Here is a 5,109-nt window from a genome sequence, read left to right on the forward strand (position 1 = left end):
CTACACCGCGCCGGCTGGCGCCACCACTGTAGCACACGTGCAGCCCAGGACGTCTAAGGGCATCACAGACCTGTTATGGCTCCATCTCGTACGCACTGCTCGAGGTCAATCCCTGCAGGACGCGGCCTGCGCGACGGCGGTCCGGGCACCGCCTCTCCCTGAGTGGGAAGACCGACGCCCGACCCGAGAGCCGAACGCCGACCCAACCCGTGAGACGGACCCCTCTTGACCGCCGTTTGTTATCCGCCAGGGCAGAGTCTCGCCCGTTATCGGAATGAACCAGACGGATCGCTCCACGGCTAGCAACGGCCATGCACCACCACCCACCGAATCATGAAAGAGCCTCAGTCTGTCAATCCACGCGGTGTCCGGACCTGGTAAGCTTCCCCGTGTTGAGTCAAATTGAGCCGCAGGCTCCACTCCTGGTGGTGCCCTTCCGTCAATTCCTTTAAGTTTCAGCCTTGCGACCGTACTCCCCCCGGAGCCCAGGCACTCTGATTTCTCCGGGGCCTCGCGAGGCTTCCCCACAGGGGACGTCCCCGCGTAACCGGTCGGCATGGTTTACTGTCGGAACTACCGCGGTACCTGATCGCGTTCGTTCCTCCGACTTTCGTTCATGATCAACGAAGGCGCTCTTGGCCGGTGCCTTCGCTCTTGTTCGTCCCACCGCGATCGTCGGATTCCACCCCTCCCGCGGTAGTACGCCGCCCCCCGGCCGTCTCTATAGACCTCGCCCACCGCCCCCACGGAGACCGGTCCCGTGGTTACATTGCGGGGCGGTGGCGTCATCACATCGTTCCGAGCAAAGCTGTGCGAGCACGACCTGCTTTGAGCACTCCAATTGATTCAGGAGAACACCGCCCGTACCTTAGTGTCGGCCCAGATACGCCACGTACCAAGCCGACACGGCTTAAGACGGAAAGAGACTAAACCGGCAGCGACGGCAAGCGATGCCCGGCGAGATCCGTCGCGAGGGTCCGGTTGCGGCACCGGAAGGCACCGCTTGCTCCATCCCCAAAACCACGACGGTGCATAATCGCCGGGCAACGTCACCCGCGGTTTGTCGCTGCCGTCACCTCAGAGATCCAACTACGAGCGTTTTAAACGCAGCAACTACAACATACGCCATCGGAGCTGGAATTACCGCGGCTGCTGGCACCAGGCTTGCCCTCCGATAGGTCATCAACGGCACGTGTTTGGTCTACGCTCAATCCGACCGCTAGGCTCGCATGCGAGCCCAGCCCCGACATTTATCTTCACTACCTCACCGTGCTGGGAGTGGGTAAGTTGCGCGCCTGCTGCCACCCTTAAGCGTGGTAGCCGTCTCGCAGGCTCCCTCTCCGGGATCGAACCCTGATCCTCCGTCACCCGTAGCCAACACGGGGGGCTCTTGCCCGGGCCGTCTAAATTTGATGGGACGGCGAGCAAACGGGCACGCCGCTAACAGCGGTCGTCACATACCCAGAGTTCGCCTCAGCCTGGCGGGCGGCGTTAACCACCCGCCGCCGGTCAAGATCCTAATAAATGCGCCCTCTCCCCGCGGAGGTAACCCCGTTAGGAGGAGGACTCGTGTGCACGTATTAGCTCTGGGATTCCTACAGGTGTCCGGACAAACATCGCCCACCCCGTGTATTATCGCCGATATACTGAGCAGTTCGCGGCTTCCCCTTCTGTGTAGGGTGAGCATAGGCGTGCATGGCTTAACCCTCAAGACAAGCATAAGACTACAGGCAGGATCAACCTGGTAGCGTATCCATTTCCAACCCGGCGGGACGGACCCGCTGGGACAGGAGGCTACGGGCGCCGACGACCGAAGCCCAGACGCCGAGAACTCCCAGCGCTCGACTCCTTCGCCGACGGCCCTTCTCGACTCTACCGCACAAACGTTCACCCCCTTCGGCCTTCTCGCTGCTGGTCGGACTGCTCCGACCGCCCGGACACGCTCGCGCTCACACGACTCTAGGTCCTCTACCGAGGAGCTAACCTGGGACCGACTCCGGACTCTCCGACCACCGCTCGTCCAGGCGCTGGTGACCGTGGGTGTACCAGAGGCCACCGCGCGCCTTTCGGCTCGCCTTGCTTCAATTTCAATTTTTCCGACCGACGACCGCCTTCCCTACTATACGTCCCAAACCCCTGGTAAGGTAGCCCTTTTCCTCTTGCGGACTACTAAAAAAAAAAATTTTTTTGGTGCAAATTCAGATTCGACCCCAGGCACGTATGGCAAACCCGAGCCCGACCTCCGAACAGCCCGAATTTCCCATCGCACTACTCTAGCGAAGTAGCGGGAACGCGTTTAACGCCGCGTAAACGGTCTTCCGAGCGAGTACAGGGCCCTAACGGGAAGGGCCCCGAAGTTCAAAACCGGTCGGCAATGGGGAGGTCCGTCCAGGTGCGATATCATAGGTGGTGGGTTTATTTCATCAAATTCCGCTCCGTAGAGTTGAATAAAGTGCGCCTCGACCAAAGTTCTTTTCCCTGCCGGCCGCTCTCGGAGTGGCCACTTACCGCGGTGAAAGGCGTTCAACCCGCGGCGCATAGTCTCAGCCGTGATCCTTCCAAATTTTCCGCCGACGTAGGGCGAGAGCTTCTTACCCCAGGGACGCCCGTGCGGTAAAGCCTCGAATCGACGAGGCGATAAAATCGTATGAATAAAGCTCCCAAACCGGATTTGAACCCCGGCAGGGTTGGCCGGCCCGTGGCCAACTCGATCGAGCCCGAGTCGTCGATCGCCCGACTCTAGCGAAGTAGCGGGAACGCGTTTAACACTCCGCCAAGCGAGTACAGGGCCCTAACGGGAAGGGCCCCGAAGTTCAAAACCGGTCGGCAATGGGGAGGTCCCAGGTGCGATCATAGGTGGTGGGTTTATTTCATTCAAATTCGCTCCGTAGAGGAAATGCGCTCGACCAAAGTTTTTTCCCTCGGCCCTCGGAGGGCTTACCGCGGGAGCGTCCCGGCGCTAGAGTCCTTCTCGGCCGTAGCGAGAGCTTCTTACCCCAGGGACGCCCGTGCGGTAAAGCCTCGAATCGACGAGGCGATAAAATCGTATGAATAAAGCTCCCAAACCGGGATTTGAACCCCGGCAGGGTTGGCCGGCCCGTGGGCCAACTCGATCGAGCCCGAGTCGTCGATCGCCCGACTCTAGCGAAGTAGCGGAACGCGTTTAACACTCCGCCAAGCGAGTACAGGGCCCTAACGGGAAGGGCCCCGAAGTTCAAAACCGGTCGGCAATGGGGAGGTCCCAGGTGCGATCATAGGTGGTGGGTTTATTTCATTCAAATTCGCTCCGTAGAGGAAATGCGCTCGACCAAAGTTTTTTCCCTCGGCCCTCGGAGGGCTTACCGCGGGAGCGTCCCGGCGCTAGAGTCCTTCTCGGCCGTAGCGAGAGCTTCTTACCCCAGGGACGCCCGTGCGGTAAAGCCTCGAATCGACGAGGCGATAAAATCGTATGAATAAAGCTCCCAAACCGGGATTTGAACCCCGGCAGGGTTGGCCGCCCGTGGGCCAACTCGATCGAGCCCGAGTCGTCGATCGCCCGACTCTAGCGAAGTAGCGGGAACGCGTTTAACACTCCGCCAAGCGAGTACAGGGCCCTAACGGGAAGGGCCCCGAAGTTCAAAACCGGTCGGCAATGGGGAGGTCCCAGGTGCGATCATAGGTGGTGGGTTTATTTCATTCAAATTCGCTCCGTAGAGGAAATGCGCTCGACCAAAGTTTTTTCCCTCGGCCCTCGGAGGGCTTACCGCGGGAGCGTCCCGGCGCTAGAGTCCTTCTCGGCCGTAGCGAGAGCTTCTTACCCCAGGGACGCCCGTGCGGTAAAGCCTCGAATCGACGAGGCGATAAAATCGTATGAATAAAGCTCCCAAACCGGGATTTGAACCCCGGCAGGGTTGGCCGGCCCGTGGGCCAACTCGATCGAGCCCGAGTCGTCGATCGCCCGACTCTAGCGAAGTAGCGGGAACGCGTTTAACACTCCGCCAAGCGAGTACAGGGCCCTAACGGGAAGGGCCCCGAAGTTCAAAACCGGTCGGCAATGGGGAGGTCCCAGGTGCGATCATAGGTGGTGGGTTTATTTCATTCAAATTCGCTCCGTAGAGGAAATGCGCTCGACCAAAGTTTTTTCCCTCGGCCCTCGGAGGGCTTACCGCGGGAGCGTCCCGGCGCTAGAGTCCTTCTCGGCCGTAGCGAGAGCTTCTTACCCCAGGGACGCCCGTGCGGTAAAGCCTCGAATCGACGAGGCGATAAAATCGTATGAATAAAGCTCCCAAACCGGGATTTGAACCCCGGCAGGGTTGGCCGGCCCGTGGGCCAACTCGATCGAGCCCGAGTCGTCGATCGCCCGACTCTAGCGAAGTAGCGGGAACGCGTTTAACACTCCGCCAAGCGAGTACAGGGCCCTAACGGGAAGGGCCCCGAAGTTCAAAACCGGTCGGCAATGGGGAGGTCCCAGGTGCGATCATAGGTGGTGGGTTTATTTCATTCAAATTCGCTCCGTAGAGGAAATGCGCTCGACCAAAGTTTTTTCCCTCGGCCCTCGGAGGGCTTACCGCGGGAGCGTCCCGGCGCTAGAGTCCTTCTCGGCCGTAGCGAGAGCTTCTTACCCCAGGGACGCCCGTGCGGTAAAGCCTCGAATCGACGAGGCGATAAAATCGTATGAATAAAGCTCCCAAACCGGGATTTGAACCCCGGCACGGTTGGCCGACCCGTGGCCCAACTCTGTAAAGTATGCGCGAACGAGGATCGAACCCAAGACCTTATAAATTATTATTATTATATTATTATTATTATTATTATTATTATTATTATTATTATTATATTTATTATTATTATTAATTGATTAGTTATTATTATGTATTGAGTTGTTAATTATTGGGGATGTGAGTAAAGAGGCTTTTTATCGAGTACTCAACTCATGGCCCGCCGAGCCAGGCAATCGTGCTCAAAGCGCTTTACAACGCGTCTACAGCCAACAGCAACACTTACGTGCAGAGCGGGACACGACAGGACGGAGAAAACACTACTCACGGCCAGGTATTCGTTTTACATCTGATTACGGGGAGAGAATGCGAGTAAAGAACCTTTCTATCGAGTACTCAACTATGCGCCGAG

The 5,109-nt window shown here is 58.4% G+C and overlaps 1 pseudogene; it reads right to left on the reverse strand.

Annotated features, from left to right (window-relative positions):
• On the reverse strand, positions 1–1,747 carry LOC144961695 (small subunit ribosomal RNA; annotated as a pseudogene; the record flags this gene model as incomplete).
• Positions 1,748–5,109: the final 3,362 nt, after the last annotated feature.

The sequence above is a fragment of the Berghia stephanieae genome, unplaced genomic scaffold (genome assembly GCF_034508935.2).
Source record: "Berghia stephanieae isolate SIO BIC M18660-M18661 unplaced genomic scaffold, UCSD_Bste_1.3 scaffold3637, whole genome shotgun sequence".
In the NCBI taxonomy this organism is placed as follows: Eukaryota; Metazoa; Mollusca; class Gastropoda; order Nudibranchia; family Aeolidiidae; genus Berghia; species Berghia stephanieae.